We start from the raw sequence: 17,522 nt of genomic DNA, 5'->3' as shown, positions 1-17,522 counted from the left end.
TTTTATGACCAGAAGTATAATTATGGTCATAAGGGCCCCTGAAATAAAGAGAACTTCTAAGTTTGGTTTTACACAATGACTGTAAAATTTATTTGACCATGGAACATTTTTTCCCCACATAATAGCTGTTAACATCTTGTGGAACATACTTTGGGAAAGCTGTTTTAGTTATTATATTGCTGCTTACATAAACGAAGGGAGTGAGGAAACTGCTTCGCTTATTTCCGTCATTCTGTCAAAAAATCATGGTTGGCTGGATTTTCAGCTCTGGCCAAATGTCAAAAAAAGGTTTAAGTGTCAATGTAAAGTTTTATCTTGGATTTTGGAATGCTTAGTCTTTACTTGACAGTGAAACCCTTCATGAACGAAAGGCAGGCGTCTTGTTTAAGAAGTGAGCAAGACATAAAAGATTAACATAATTTTTACATATGGTTTTCTGAAACTGCTCAATTTGTTAAAATCGACTCTTAATAGATCTGAGTTTTTGAGGGGGATTCACCAATGTTAAAATTTACCTCTGGCGGTTATTTTATTCATTCATTGATTTGTACTTTATTATTTCACTTTGAGTTTAGATTCTTTATCCATCCATTACCCTCATATGCCCTTCATTTCTTGGTATCAAGTTGTTTTGCTTCTTTTGTGCATTGAGGATACTTGGGGGGAACAAAAATCCCTGAAAATACAGACATGTGTTTCAAATCTCCCACAGAGTTTGTAGTGGTGTAAGGATGGAAGATTGAGATTTTTGATCTAGCTATAACTGACTAAATCTTGCTTAACGGCTTTAAACAAAGAGGAGACAAAGCTAAAATTATCCTCTTTATCCACAGCCAACTTGAATTCCTTGACTAGTATCCTGACATCCCTAGTTCTATGGAATATATTAATTTAGTGGTGGGTCAAGGGCCAGGATCATTAATCCTCAGTCATGTAGGAAACATGCCCATTTCCTGACACACAGGATGTGGGGATGAATTGGGTGAAAGTACCAATGAATCTAACATCTATCCATAAGTAGTGTGATAATCCTCAAGTCAATTATCCTATTTTTACATTGGCTTCCTCAAATAAGAGACAAAGATACTTGCTGGCTTTGCTTACCTTTTAATGTTTTTTAGATGAAATGAGATGCTATCCGTGAAAGTTATTTGGAAACTGTGAGGGATTATACATGTGGGCTTTAGTTTAATTTAGCTCATCCTAACTTACTGGTCTGTCACACTTTACAAAGTGGCATTTGATGGTGAAGAAATCCTGAATCATTTATTTGCTGACTCCTCACATTTCTGATGGGCACTTCTTCCTGTGAGTGCTTTGCGCATATCTGTATGTTATCAATGTCATGTTCTCTCACCTTACATATTTCTATTCAAACAATTTTTAAATTATTCAGTGTACTGACAACATGGAATATCATTTATGAAGGTTTTGAATTCAACTTTTAAAGCCAACATTAATGAAAAGTATACTTTCTCAACTTACAGGATTGTGAATTGGGTTTCTATAATCTTCTTCATTTATGATTTCATTTTTGGAAAAGTAACAAAGTGCTCTCCATGAGTCTAGATTGAATCAGAAATTCTATATTATTTGTAGGGAAAAGTCTTAATATAAGAAATTAATAGGTTTACTAATAAAGAATAAATTAAGAACTTGATTTTGTGAGCAGATATGTTTCCCATTTTACATATTTTAAAATCTTATAATCATCCTTGAGTCAAATTACTGTGCACCTTATGATGTTGATTGAAACAATTCTCTTTTAGAATTTACATAATTATGCCTTTACCTATTTTTAGAAAGACTACATAAAAGGTGACTTATGAGGGTTTTTTAAAGAGGTATTTGAATTTGCTAACAGGGTAGTGGTGTCATGTTGCAGATGTTTATGTGACATAAGGCAACTATTTTACTAATAATGTGAGACAGATAAACCCAGTTCCACAATCACATAGTATGAATCACTTTTGAGTCTTAATAGATTTACACTGCTTTTCATTTCAAATATTTCATAAAGCAAAACTAAAATGATGCTGGTAGAGCAACAATAGAACAATATTTCAATCACCTTAACTTCCAGAGCAGCAACACACAGGCCCACCACCCCCCCTGCCCCCGCCGCCACCACACACACACACACACACACACACACACACTTTTTTTTGTGGGAATGCACTGATTCAAAAATAGTCATGTGTTTGGAAAGTAGATGTTCCAAAACAAATACTTTATAGCAAGGATTTCATGCTTTTCAATTTATTATGTGTCAAAAAACATCTGTAGAGGTGATTATTTCTCTCGTAATAAACCTAGTAGGAGCAATTGCAGAACTTTAAGTATCTAAGTGGTAATCATTAAGGTTTACATTTAGGATATCAGTCAAATTGCCAGTCTGCTCTAGACAGCAACTCAAAGCCCTAATTCGTTATTAAGAAATTCATCTTTCTTGAAGTTAACACAAAACTAGAGAGCAGTTAAATCCGGGAAAGCTGCCAGTTGTTATTGCCATATTATTGTCCTTTGTATTTGAAAGTACTGCTGAAGCAGATTTCTACCTTGACGAAGGACAAGGGTGAGTGGTTTCGTCTTATGTGCTTATGGTCAGTATTGGATTTTTCACATTTGCCTGCTGCCATTTTGGTCACACTCTGGCTAATTGACAGGTGAGGCAGCTGGGAGTGAAGATTTAGTTATAATCCCGTGGAGAAAGTTCTTTGAGTATCTTTTATAACTTCATATATAATTCTGCTCCTTCACAAAGATTGTGTATTCACCTTCTTAGTAATGAGTCTATACCTCTGAGCCTTTGAAAAAAACAACAGGAAATACAAATTACATGGGTTTCAAAATAGGAGCAGTGGCAAAAGGGCTGATTGAACTTGGGAAAGAAATGGCAAAACTAAGCCTATTTGGCATTTTAGCAACTGGAAAGTTATTTTGGTAAATATTGGAGTTTGTATACTCACCCGCAACTTGGATACCAGTAGGGTATTGCACTGAAATGTAATTTAAATTTAAAGATCATTACATTACATTTGACAGGTCAAATTTTGTCAAACATAACAATATTTTTATTAAGCAGAAAAAACAAGGAAAGGAAAAGCAAAAGGAAAGGAAATGGTAAAAAAACCAACATTTATGCAATATCATCAGCCTTCAGTCCTGTGACAGCTCCATGCACTAAAAGATTACTCTTTTGGAGAACTCAGTGGCATTATGATAGCAAACCCAACAATTTCTATTTAGCGTAGATGGAAGAATATAAAGCTAGCAAGGAACTAGGATAGTGTGTCTCAATATATCATCTTTTTCTTAATCTTTTGAAGACTAATTTTTTAAAAAATATACTAAAAATTAATAGTGAATTACTAGAACATTTTTTTAAATACAAAATACAAGTTCCTAGTAGTTTTCGTTGGTGTGTTTGTTTTGTTAGTATATTTAGAACTCAAAGATATAAAATTACTCTGATAAGTTGTTACAGATGTTTTTTACCCTTAATTTATTTACAGTGTTAACCACTTCACCCACTACCACTGGATTGAACTTTATGTACCACTGACAGAGAAGACCAAAAGCCCCGCCCTTATTATATTAAGCCATTGGGCCAAATTATTATGCTTTGTTCATGTAATAACAATGAATCCACTACAATTTTTCTAACCAACTATATATCCTGAACACCCTTAATTTTAGCAATAGAAATTAATTTCCAAGATTCCTAATGCAAATTAATAACAAGCCAATGTAGATATGCAAACATTTGAAGTCCCTAAGTAATCTCCTTTGGAGTATTGAGTCTTGATTAAGGTATTCCACTGCTAACTAATTGTCCATAAGGTATAGATTAAAGTTTACTTACACATCTTACACAGACATAGACATAGAAAACACATATAAAATGTTTATTCTGAAATATTTTAAGGAAAATTATAATACATATTATCAAAGAAAACAAACAAAAAGTCAAAACCAAAATGGTTATTTGAGTTGTGTTTAAAGAAATACTTCCTTCACATAGGTGACCGAATGGTGTAAAACCTTTAAGAAACATATAGCTATATATCTTGCTTGGATCAAGTTAAGCTTTATTTTGAAGCACATTTGCCTATGGTCCATCACCTTCTGAAATTTCCAGTATAGATAATACATGGAGGAGTTCTACATCCAGGATTTTTGTTTCACTAGTACAGAAACAAAGGAGATCTGGGAAGAAGCAAAAGAAGAGTTCCATAGAAAGAACAGATCCAAGAGCATCCCTCAACTAGGTTTTCTAAACCTGGACTGTGGTTCAAAAATCTCCTGGCTTTTAGTATTTTTGATGAAACCATTTTTGGACAACTCATGTACTTATCAATGAATTTATGTCTTCTATTACAACCATTCTTCATCACAGGAAAATAATTTGTCACAGTAAATGAGTAGCTCCACGAAGCCATAGGCTGTCCTTCTCAAAAGATCTTTAAAAGACCTCTGGAAATGTTACAGTGATTTCAGATTTTAGAAAAGTTTAAAAGTTGCTTGTCTGGATACATCTAATAAAAACTGATGAAATCCCTACATTCTTGTCCATATGTTTACTACTTTGAGTGTTAAATATTTTGTTTAGAAACTCTTTCCTTTTACTAATGTCCTTTGCTGCAGGCTTAATTTTAATAATAGATTCCCTGAAAGCTACAGATAGAGTGCTTCAGATTTTTACATATTTTTAAAAATTAACATTTCATAAGTTGATGGTTAAAAAATAAATCCAAACCTAGACTTGATGTTCCACTCTCATATGGGTAATGTGCCCTGCAGTCTTTTTTTTTTTTTTTTTCTGAGTCAGAGTCTTGCTCTGTCGCCCAGGCTGGAGTGCAATGGTGCAATCTTGGCTCACTGCAACCTCCACCTCCTGGGTTCAAGTGAGTTTCCTGCCTCAGCCTCCCAAGTAGCTGAGACAACAGGCACCTGCCACCAAACCCATCTAATTTTTTGTATTTTTAGTAGAGACGGGGTTTCACCATGTTGGTAAGGCTGGTCTCAAACTCCTGACCTCAAATGATCTGCCCGCCTTGGCCTTCCAAAGTTCTGGGATTACAGGCGTGAACCACCGTGCCTGGCCCCTGTGGTCTTATATTGATCGAAGCCAAAAGAATGACAGAGAATATTTGTTTAGCAAATACTGCTTTGAAGTATAAAATTTACATATTAAAATTAATTGCATTTGCCATCCATTTTTCCTCATGATGATTCACTAGGTCAAAAACTTTCATTTTTACTTAATGTAATGAAATATAGCTCAACCGAGGGCTAAAATTATATATTAAGTTGGTGCCATCATGTTATGGTACAATCTTGTAATATAATATGTTTGCATAATAGTTTATGTTCTCTATAGTTTCATACCTGATGTGAATATACTGAAAATAGTAAGGATTATTTTTATATTCTTATTTTCTATTTGATGATTGTATAAGATGATTATTTGGAGGATAAATCTAAATCAATTATTATATAACATTTAAAGCAGGAAATAAAACTCAGTAAAGTCATAAATCATCATATACTTAAACTTTTTTTACAAAACAAATGTGCTTTGATTATGGACAATTTTTTATTATTAATAGGAGAAACTAAATATACATTTTACATCGGGAAGCCAAATTCAGTAAACGCCTTTTGTTTATAAAGACACCTTTAATCAATACATAAAATTATCTCAAAATATCAACAATTAGTCATTGTTGCTGAACTATAGTTGGCATAATTTAGAATACTTGCTAATTGCCCTTTATAGTTGTCCAGATTGAGCTCTCAATATAAATGTCATGCAGCTTATTAAGCATTTAATATAGAAAAATTCAACATTTTGAGACATAATGTGATATTATTACTGTTATGCTGTTACTGGTCTGTATATGAGAGGTTTATAGTCTCCCCAAAAATGCTTTGTATTTCATCCATTTCATTTGTCATTGAGCAATACCTATGGAATAACTAACTACTAAGTGTCAGGCTTGTCTCTCCTACAAAATTTGCATTGTAGGGGATGATGACAATAAACAAGTAAATATATAATTTTAGATAGTGGTAAATGCCATGTAAATGAGTACAAGAATGGTGAATGATGAGAATGGAGTTGTGGGAGATAGAGTGAGGAGTAATATTTGAGCAGAGATATGAATCACATAAAACCGGCAAAGGGAAGGTAATTGTAAACATGATAACAAGAGTAAGGGATGGATTTGTAGCAGCTTCTTGGTAGATTTGTATCATGCTCATGAAGAACATGATTGCTATATCTAACTCTTAGCATGCTGATAAGGTGCTAGTTGTTCAGATGTATAAAAATATAGAAGAATGGCAGTGATTTATTGAGATTCTGTTCCTGAGAGCCACTTGTGAAAGTAATCAGTGATAAGTTCCATATCATTCCAAGCTTTTGCAATTTAATTATGGACTTGTGCCAACAATATTTGCATACAAATTGTCCTTCAGTGCTGTATATAAATAATCCAAGTCATTTGAATTGAAAAGCATGATACTAAAATGAAGTTTTGGGAACTCTAATCCCAAGAAGAATTCTGGGATTTCTGTTTAGATTTTCACAGTATCTCCTGATTTTAAGTGGAAGATAAAATCAATAATTTGAGAAGGATATACCGTGATAATGCCACTCCCATTAATATAGTAGATTCTCTCTTCTGTTACCTTCTTTTGTGTTCATCCACCCACTGTCTACTTAAACACCTGCTATGTTCATGCATTTAGCATGTTTGCATCTGCTTTCTTATTTTTAGTCCCAAATTCACAATGTGTTAAAACAAAGGAACAAACAAAAACAAAAACAGAGAACTATGTCCCTGTGGTCTGTCAGGTTGCCACACCCTTAAAAACAAAGTGAAGCAAAATACCTCCTTGTCCCAAAATCTAATCTGTGTCAACGTTACCATCATTTTCTCAATCGCTCTCCTAGAAATCTTGGCAAAATTGTTTGTTTGTTTTATTTTATGGAATGCTTCATGGATTTGTGTGTCATCCTTGTGCAGGGGCCATGCTCATCTTCATTGTATCATTCCAGTTTTCTATGTGTGCTGCCTATGTGAACACAGAAATCTTGGCAAAATTGTTGATTCTTCCCTCACCAAAACCAAATCCATTTCAGTCACCAACTCCTGGATACCGTGGTTCACTTCCTCGAACATTAAACTCAGCCTTTTGCATATAAGGTTAGAACCTACACTTGAAATAGGAGTTCAAGGTCTTGGGCCCAGTACCCATGGAGGATGTGACATACTCCTCAGTGGGGGTGGCTTATCCTCAGAGGCGTTGAATGCGGACGCTAATGTGCCACATGCAAAATAAACTAGGTAATATCAATATTTTGGGGATATGCCCTTTTCTGTGCCTATCCTTCTTCCCTGTCTTGTTGAGAATTTCTAGCATGGTGAAGAAATTGCTTGGAACAAAATCAAGAGACCAGAGTAAACATTACATCTCTGTTGTGTGAGTTTAGGAGAGTTAATTCATCTCTAAACTCGTTTGATTATTGGTAAATTAGAACACCATCCTATTTACCCTTTACAGTTCTCTGGTTGAATAAATACAGTAATAAATATTTTAAAACTTTGAAACAGGTAATATTTTACACATAGAGAAGGCAACAGTATTATTATAGTTAATTAACACTGAGTGAACAAAACCTTAAATAATTTAGTTTTACTACTCTGAGCCTCACATTCTGCATTTTACACTAAATAACTTAAGTTAAAAATGAGTTCTAAAATGATATCCTCTCTCACTTGCAAAACAGAATTGCCTGGTTTGAAGGTAGAATAAAAAAATATAAACATTTCAGGTCACCAAATATAATGATAGCTATGAAACTGATAAAGATTACAGGTTGGGTTTGGGGGGGTCTTATTTTAAAAAGGTGTTTTCTATCTTAAATACCCCATCTTTAGTTAATCACATCTCTAAAATCAGCTTTCTTCTTTAATGAATGACTTCAAATATTTGTATAATTATTAATAAAATTGATAGCTGCTTTGTAGATTTTATTAATACAGGATAGTTTATTTTAAAAATATTAAAAACTACAACCATTTCTCTAGATTTTTAGGAGTCAGCAATTAGATATTATCCTTAAAAGTATTACTCACTAAAAGCTAGCAATCATGGTACTATTTTCTGAAATGATTATGCAGAATAGTTGTTTTTCATTGCCATAGTATGATTTTAAGTAGTACAGAATAAAAACAGGTGTCTGGGGCAGTCTATAGTAATGCTACCTCAGAAAATTCTAAGGATACTTGGCCACATACTTCCATAAACATGAAATAGACTATTTAAAATATAATATTTGTGTTTTTTATACTTACTTTCAAAAAACAAAATATTTTGGTTAATGTATAAAGTTGATTATTTATCAAAAGACAGTAAAAATTTCATTCAAATGAGATTTTTGCATGAATAGGTAATTTATAAAAAAGCCCCTTTCATTACCAAGACAATAGCTTATCAGTCCAAAATAAAAAATATATAGTAATGTCTGAGCCCTCTTTTATGACATGGAGCATTCCTGGACTTTTAAAAGTAGCACCGAGCAAATATTGTTGCACTCATGTATTTGAAATGTTTGTCATGACTGAGAGAATCATTTAAGTCATCAATTAGGCAGGGATGTAATTGAGTTTTAAAGATAAAAATTATATTAGGCAAAAAATTAATTTTGTTACAAATGTGGAAAAGCAGTATTTGTGCTAGCCCCTGATTCTCATAATAAGATAGTAACGTTCTGTATAAAGGTAAGTCATTGGACAGTATAAAACTATTTTCTGCTCCTTGAGCCTACCCATAGGAAGTAGTTAACCATCGGCTTCCTTTAGACCTCTGCACTATAAATACAACTGCCTCTCTAGCACCATCCCAAAATGTGAAATTATGCATCATATGTGTATCTGTGTAGATGCGTATGCATGTGTGTGTGTGTGTGTGTGTGTGTGTGTATATATATATATATATACATATACATATATATATATATTTTTTGAGATGGAGTCTCGCTTTGTCACCAGGCTGGAGTGCAGTGGAGCGATTTTGGTTCACTGCAACCTTCGCATCCCGGGTTCAAGCGATTCTCCTGCCTCAGCCTGCTGAGTAGCTGGGACTACAGGCGCATGCCACCATGCCCAGCTAATTTTTGTATTTTTAGTAGAGACGGGGTTTTACCATGTTGGCCAGGATGTTCTTGATCTCTTGACCTGGTGTTCCACTCACCTTGGCCTCCCAAAGATATATTTTTAACTGTAATGTTTTTCTTACTGTCCTCTCTGCCTTGCTGCCAAAGCAATAAAAATCCATTTACAATGAAGTTTGTAGCCTCCATTATTTTTATTGATTTTGAAAATTATTCTTGGGTAGTCACATGATTTTTTAAAAATTATTCTATATTGACAACTTATAATTCTATACATTTATAGATTACAAAATGATGCTATGATTTATTAATACAAGATGGAATAATTAAATCAAGCTAATTATCATATCCATCATCTCAAATACTTGTTTTTTGGTTGAGAACATTTGAAATTTACTCTCAGCAATTTGGAAATGTACAATACACTGTTGTTAAGTACATTCACCATATCGTGCAGTAAATCTAAAAATAAAATTTCTATTTCACGGAGATTTTGTACCCTTTGACCATCATCTTTTCATTCCCAACCACCATTCTACTCTTGGCTTCTATGAGTTCAGTAGTTTTAGATTTCACATACAAGCGAAAACATGTGGCACTTGTCTTTCTGTGCCTAGCTTATTCCACTTAGCGTAATGTTCTCCAATCCCATCCATGTTGCTGCAAATGACAGAAGTTCCTTCTTTCTAAAGGCTGGGTGGTATTGTATTTAATATATATATTAAATATATATATAATATTTTCTTTATCCATTCACCTGTTGATGAACACTTAGGTTGATTCCATGAATTGGCTATTGTGAATGCCGCTTCAATGAACAGGGGAGTATAGATGGCTCTTTGACAATCTCATTTCAAATCTTTGAGTAATACCCAGACGTGAGATTGCTAGATCATATGGTAATTCTATTTTTTTTAGAAACTCCATACAGTTTTTCATAACAGCTGTACTAATTTACATTTCTGCCAACAATGTACAAAGATTCCCTTTTCACCACATCCCCACCAACACTTATCTTTCATCTGTCAGGATGACAGATGTGAAGTGATACTTCATTGTGGTTTTAATTTTGCATTTCTCTAATAATTAGTGAATTAAGCATTTTTTAAATATGTCTTTTGGTCATTTGTATGTCTTCTTTTGAGAAATGTCTATTCAGCTCTCCTGTCCATTTTTTTTTCTTTTTTCTTTTTTTTCAGAGACAGTCTTGCTCTGTCTCCCAGGCTGGATTGCCGATCTTGGCTTACTGCAACCTCCGCCTCTCGGGGCTCAAGCGATTTTCATGCCTCAGCCCCCAAATAGCTGGGACTACAGGCATGCACCAACACACCGGACTAAGTTTTTGTATTTTTAGTAGAAACGGGGTTTCATCATGTTGGCCAGGCTGCTCTGGAACTCCTGAGCTCAGGCAATCTGCTCGCCTCAGCCTCCCAAAGTGCTGGATTACAGACATGAGCCACCACACCTGGCTTCTTGCCCATTTTTTAAGTTGGGTTGTTTGTTATCTTGCTATTGAGTTTTTTGAGTTCCTCATAAATTTTGTGTATTAACCCCTTATCAGATATATGGCTTGCAAATATTTCCCCCCAATCCATGTGTTGTGTGTCCACAATCTTGCTTCCACGTGACATTTTTTATAAAAAGTTATTGTTCTTAAGTACAAATAGTAATATTTCAGTAAAAGTGAAAGTTACATCAAAGACATATTTTCAGTAGGCTTTCCTTGCAAGTAATTGAAGGGATGAGCCAAAGTTGCTTAAGACTGCATCCTTCAAATATCCTTTAATAGGTTTAAAAATTATGGACAACTTTGCATGTAATCAGGGAATGGGGGCAATAGAGAATATATTTGATTAATTGGGCAATAGAGAATATATTTGATTAATTATGTATTCTTTATTTTTTCCCATATCTGGCTTAGTTTTCCTTGTATTTCTAGAGGCAATGTAGCCTCAGATGTCTAAAAGTGAATTTTTAGGAAATTTTAACTGATAGACTTCAGGTATGGACAATTGAATGCACCAATCTAGAGCAGTATGCCTGGTAAGTGCATAAGTGGTCCCTAAAACACTAGTTGGAAGATGCTATTTTATAATTCAGTAAAAGTCAATTATAATATAATTCACTGTCATAGTCTTTGATTACTACTTCCTGCTTGATACTACTTCCTCATATACTTCTTTTATAGCCACTTGGCAACAGGAATAAATAGCTTTCTTTTCCAGTTTACAATACTTGTAGGTCTTTCTGCCATTTTGTTTTCCACTGAAATCTCTGACGTTGGTATAGGATCAGTCTCTCCAACTCAGTTTCCGCTTTTCATTTTTCTGTGTCAGATCAGGACCTTGTCTTTAAGTGGTGAGAGTGATAACAACCTAGGACAAGAATGATAAAGAAATCTTCCCATGTCCTTCCTCTACCAACGTTCTAATTCTTTTTACGGACACATACCCAATAGCTATTTTACTCCTTATTGTGCATCCCCAGCTGCTTCACTAAGAAATATGTACCCATGCATGCATGCACACAAACACACATTCTATTCCTTTTTAAAAAACTTATTTTAGGCTCAGGGGTACATGTGGAGGCTTGCTATATAGGTAAATTGCATGTCACAGGAGTTTGGTTTACAAATTACTTCATCACCCAGGTAATAATCATAGCACCCAATAAGTAGTTTTTTGATCTTCATCCTTTTCCCAACCTCTACCCTCAAGTAGGCCCCAATGTGTGTTGTTCCCTTCTTTGTGTCCACATACTCAATGTTTAGCCTCCACTTGTACATGAGAAAATGCAGTATTTGCTTTTCTGTTCCTGTGTTAGTTTGTTTAGGATAATGGCCTCCCACTCTATCCATGTTACTGCAAAAGATATGATCTCATTTTTTTATGGCTGCATGGTATTCCATGGTATATAGGTATCACATTTTCTTTATTCAGTCTACCATTGATGGGCATTTATGTTGATTCCATGTCTTTACTATTGTGAATAGTGCCGTGATGAACATATGCATATGTGTCTCTTTATGGTAGAACAGTTTATATTTCTTTGGGTATATACTGAATAATGGGATTGCTGGGTCAAATAGTAGATCTATTTTAAGTTCCTTGAAAAATCACCAAACAGCCCTTCACAATATTTGAACTAGTTTATATTCCCAGCAGCAATGCATAAGTGTTCCCTTTTCTCCACAACCTCGCCAGCATGTGTTTTTTTTTTTAACTTTTTAATAACAGCCATTCTGACTAGTGAGAGATGGTATCTCATTGTGGTTTGATTTGCATTTCTGTAATCATTAGTGATATTGAGCTTTTTTTCATGTGCTTGTTGTCCACGCGTATGTCTTCTTCTGAAAACTGTTCATGTCCTTTGCCCCCTCATTAGTGGGGTTGTTGTTTTTATGCTTGTAAATTTGTTTGAGCTACTTACAGACTCTGGATATGAGACTTTTGTTGGTTGTATAGTTTACAAATATTTTCTTCCATTCTTTAGGTTGTGTCTTTACTTTGTTGATAGTTTTTTGTTTTGTTTTGTTTTATTTTGCTATGCAGAAGCTCTTTGGTTTAATTAAGTTGTATTTGTCAATTTTTGTTTTTGTTGCAATTGCTATTGGTGGCTTTGTCTTGAAGCCTTTGCTGGGTTCTATGTCCAGAATAGTATTTCCTAGGTTATCGTTCAGGGTTTTTATAGTTTTTGATTTTACACTTATGTGTTTAATCCATCTTGAGTTAATTTTTGTATATGGTGTAAGGAAGGGGTCTGGTATCAATCTTCTTCATACAGCAAGTTGGTTAACCCAGCACCACTTATCGAATAGGGATACTTTCCCCATTGCTTGTTTTTGTGGATTTTCTCAAAGATCAGATGATTGTAGGTGTGGGGAATTATTCGTAGTCTCTCTAATCTGTTCCGTTGGTCTCTATGTCTGTTTTTGTATCAGTACCATGCTGTTTTGGTGAATGTAGCCTTGTAGTATAGTTTGAAATTGGGAAATGTGATGCCTCCAGCTTTGTTCTTTTGCTTACAATTGCCTTGGCTATTGGAGATCCTTTTTGGTTCCATATGAATTTAAAATTTTTTTTCTAATTCTGTGAAGAATGTCTTTGGTAATTTGATAGCAATAGTATTAAATCTGTAAATTGCTTTGGGCAGTATGGCCATTTTTACAATATTGATTTGTACTGTCCATGAGCATGGAATATTTTTCCATTTGTTTGTGTCATCTCTGATTTATTTGAGCAGTGTTTTCTAATTCTCATTGTAGAAATATTTCACCACTTTGGTTAACTGTATTCCTAGGTATTTTATTCTTTTTGTTGCTATTGTGAATGGAATTGCAGTCTCAATTTGGCTCTTAGCTTGGATGTTGTTGGTGTATAGGAATGCTACTGATTTTTGTACATTGATTGTATATCTTGAAGCTTTGCTGAGATTGTGTATATGATCAAAGAGTGTTTGAGCACACACTATGAGGTTTTTGAGGTATAGAATCACATCATCAACAAACAGAGATAGTTTGGTTTCCTCTCTTTCTATTTGAATGTCTTTTATTTCTTTCTCTTGCCAGATTTCTCTGGCTAGGACTTTCGGCACTATGTTAAATAGGAGTGGTGAGAGAGGACATCCTTGTCTTCTTCCAGTTTTCAAGGAGAATTCTTCCAGCTTTTGCCCATTCATTATGATGTTGGCTGTGGGTTTTTCATAGATAGCTTTTATTATTTTGAAATATGTTCCTTCAATGCCTAGTTTGTAGAGGGTTATTAAATGAATGGATGTTGAGTATTATTTAATGCCTTTTCTGTATCTATTGATATAATCATGTTGTTTTCTGTCTTTAGTTCTGTTTATGTGACGAATCACACTTATTGATTTGTATGTTTTGAACAAAACTTGCATCCTAGGGATAAAGCCTACTTGATCATGGTGGATACACTTTTTGATGTACTGCTGGATTTGGTTTGCTAGTATTTTGTTGAGGAATTTTGCATCTATATTCATAAATGATATTAGCCTGAAGTTTTATTTTTTTGTTGTGTCTCTGCTAAGTTTTTGTGCAGGATGATGCTGCCTTCATAGAATGAGTTAGGGAGGAATCTTTTCTCCTCAATTTTTTAGAATAGTACCAGCTCTTCCTTATATATCTGGTAGAATTTGGCAGTGAACCTGTCTGTTCCTGAGCTTGTTCTGGTTCATAGGCTTTCTATGACTGATTCAATTTCAGAATTTGTTATTGGTCTGTTCAGGTATTCAGTCTCTTCCTGGTTCAATCTTGGGATGGTGTATGTTTTCAGAATAATTTTCTAGGTTTCTAGCTTGTTTGCATAGAAGTATTTCTCTAAGGGGTTTGTATTTCTGTGTGGCCAGTGGTAATGTCCCCTTTGTCATTTCTGAATGTGGTTTTTTTTTTTTTTGATCTTGTCTCTTTTTAAACTTACTAGTCTAGCTAGCAGTGTATTTGTCTTATTAATTCTTTCAAAGAAGGTTTATGTTTTGTAGGGTTTTTGTGTCTCAATTGCCTTCATTTCAGTTCTGATTTTGGTTATTTCTTGTCTCCTGCTAGCTTTGGATTTCATTTCCTCTTATTTCTCTGGTTCCTCTAGATATGATGTTGGGTGGTTAATTTCAAATCTTTCTAACTATTTTATGTGGGTGTTTAGCACTATAAACTCCCCTCTTATCACTGCTTTGGATGTATCTCAGAGATTCTGGTGTGTGGTATTTTTTTCTCATTAGTTTCAAATAATTTCTTGATTTCTGATTTAATTTTATTGTTTACCCAGAAGTCATTCAGGAGCAAGTTGTTTAATGTCCATTTAATTGTATTATTTTGAGTGATTTTCTTAGCATTAATTTCTATTTTTACTGCATTTTGGTCTGTATTAGTCCATTTTCATGCTGCTATGAAGAAATAAAAAAGACTGGTTAATTCATAAAGAAAAGAGGTTTAATTGACTCAAAGTTCCACATGGCTGGAGAGGCCTCAGGAAACTTATAATCATGGTGGAGGGCACCTTTTCACAGGGCATCAGGATAGACAATGACTGCTGAGCAAATGGGGGAACCCTCATGAAGCCATCAGATCTTGAGAGAACTCGCTCACTGTCACAAAAACAGCATAGGGGAAACTGCCCCCATGATTCAATTATCTCCACCTGGTCCCACCCTTGACATATTGGGATTGTTACAATTCAAGATGAGATTTGGTTGGGGACAAAGACGCAGCCATATCATTCCACCCTGGCCCCTCCCAAATCTCATGTCCTCACATTTCAAAACACAATTATGCCCTTCCAACAGTCCCCCAAAATCTTAACTCATTCCAGAATTAGCCCAAAAGCTCAAGTCCAAAGTTTCATTTGAAGCAAGACAAGTCCCTTCCACCTATGAGCCTGTAAAATCAAAAGCAAGTTAGTTACTTCCTAGATACAATGGGGATATAGGCATTGAGTAAACACACCCATTCCAAATAGGAGAAATTGGCCTAAACAAGGGCTACCGGCCCAATGCAAACTTGAAATCCAATAGGGCAGTCATTAAACCTTAAAGTTCTAAAATAATCTGCTTTGACTCCATGTCTCACATTCAGGTCACACTGATGCAAGAAGTGGACTCACATGGCCTTTGGCAGCTCCACCCCTGTGACTTTTCAGGGTACAGGCCCCCTCCCAGCCGCTTTCACAGGCTGGTGTTGAGTGGCTTTTACAGGCACATAGTGCAATCTGTGTGGATCAACCATTCTAGGGTCTGAAGGATGGTGGCCCTCTTCTCATTGCTCCCCTAGGCAGTGCCCCAGTGGAGACTCTGCGTGGGGGCTCCAACCCCACATTTCCCTTCTGTACTGCCCTAGCAGAGGTTCTTCATGAAGGCTCCACCCATGCAGCAGACTTCTGCCTAGATATCCAGGTGTTTCCATACATCCTCTGAAATCTAGGTAGAAGTTCCCCAGCCTCATTTCTTGACTTCTGTGCACCTGCAGGCCCAATACCACCTGTAAGCTGACAAGGCTTGGGGCATGCACACTGTGAAGCAATGGCTCAAGCTGTACCTTTGCTTCTTTCAGCCACAGCTGGAGCTGAAGCAGCTGGCATGTAGGGTACCATGTCCCAAGACTGCACAAAGCAGCAAGGCCTTGGAACCAGCCAATGAAACCATTTTTCCTCCTAGGCCTCTGAGCCTGTGATGGAAGGAGCTGCTGTGAAGACCTCTGACATGCCCTGGAGACATTTTTCCCCATTGTCTTGGCGATTAACATTTGACTCCTCATTTCTTTTTTCTTTTCTTTTTTTTTTTTTTTTAAGACAGAGTCTTGCTCTGTCACCCAAGTTGCAGTGCAGTGACGCAATCTCGGCTCACTTCAAGCTCCACCTCCTGGGTTCATGCCATTCTCCTGCCTCAGTCTCCCCAGTAGCTGGGACTACAGGAGCCCGCCACCATGTCCAGCTAATTTTTTGTATTTTTAGAAGAGATGGGGTTTCACCATGTTAGCCAGGATGGTCTCAATCTCCTGACCTCATGATCAGCCTGCCTCCACATCACAAAGTGCTGGGATTACAGGCATGAGCCACCACGCCTGACCGGTTCCTCATTTCTTATGCAATTTCTGCAGCAGGCTTGAATTTCTCCTCAGAAAATGGGTGTTTCTATTGTATCACTTTGTGGGGCTGCAAATTTTCTAAAATTTTATGCTCTGCTTCCATTTTAAACATAACTTCCATTTCCAAAACACATTTTTGTGAATACATAACACTGAAAGCTTTTAAGAGCACCAAAGTCACATGTTGAATGCTTTGCTGCTTAGAAATTTCTTCCACCAGATACCCTAAATCATCTCTCTCAAGTTCAAAGTTCCACACATCTCTAAGGCAGGAACAAAATGCCTCCAATCTCTTTGCTGGAGCATAGCAAGAGTCACCTTTATTCCTGTTCCCAACAAGTTCCTCATCTCCAACTGAGACTACCTCAGCCTGGACTTCATTGTCCATATCACTATCAGTATTTTGGTCAAAGCCATTCAACAAGTCTTTAGGAAGTTACAAACTTTCGCACATCTTTATGTCTTCTTCTGAGCTCTCCAAACTGTTCTAACCTTTGCCTTTTACCCATTTCCAAATTTGCTTCCACATTTTTCGGTATCTTTACAGCAGCACCCCACTCCTGGTACCAATTTTACTGTATTAGTCTCTTCTCATGCTGCTATGAAGAAATACCCAAGACTAGGTCAGGCTCAGTGGCTCATGCCTGTAATCCCAAAACTTTGGGAGGACAAGGCAGGTGGATCACCTGAGGTCAGGAGTTCGAGACAAGCCTGGCCAACATGCTGAAACCCCATTTCTACTCA

At 35.8% G+C, this 17,522-nt stretch overlaps 1 protein-coding gene and 1 non-coding gene across 13 annotated transcripts in view; one reads left to right on the top strand and one right to left on the bottom strand.

Annotated features, from left to right (window-relative positions):
• The window catches only part of MAGI2 (membrane associated guanylate kinase, WW and PDZ domain containing 2), a 1,443,575-nt gene that overhangs the window by 409,186 nt on the left and 1,016,867 nt on the right, over positions 1 to 17,522 (top strand). The window lies entirely within an intron of this gene.
• On the bottom strand, positions 6,990 to 7,095 carry LOC112440527 (U6 spliceosomal RNA). The gene has a single exon (XR_003028568.1). It is a non-coding gene; the product is annotated as a U6 spliceosomal RNA (small nuclear RNA).

Source organism: Pan paniscus, chromosome 6 (assembly GCF_029289425.2).
Source record: "Pan paniscus chromosome 6, NHGRI_mPanPan1-v2.0_pri, whole genome shotgun sequence".
Classification (NCBI taxonomy): Eukaryota; Metazoa; Chordata; class Mammalia; order Primates; family Hominidae; genus Pan; species Pan paniscus.
This window is presented reverse-complemented; position numbering and strand designations above follow the sequence as displayed.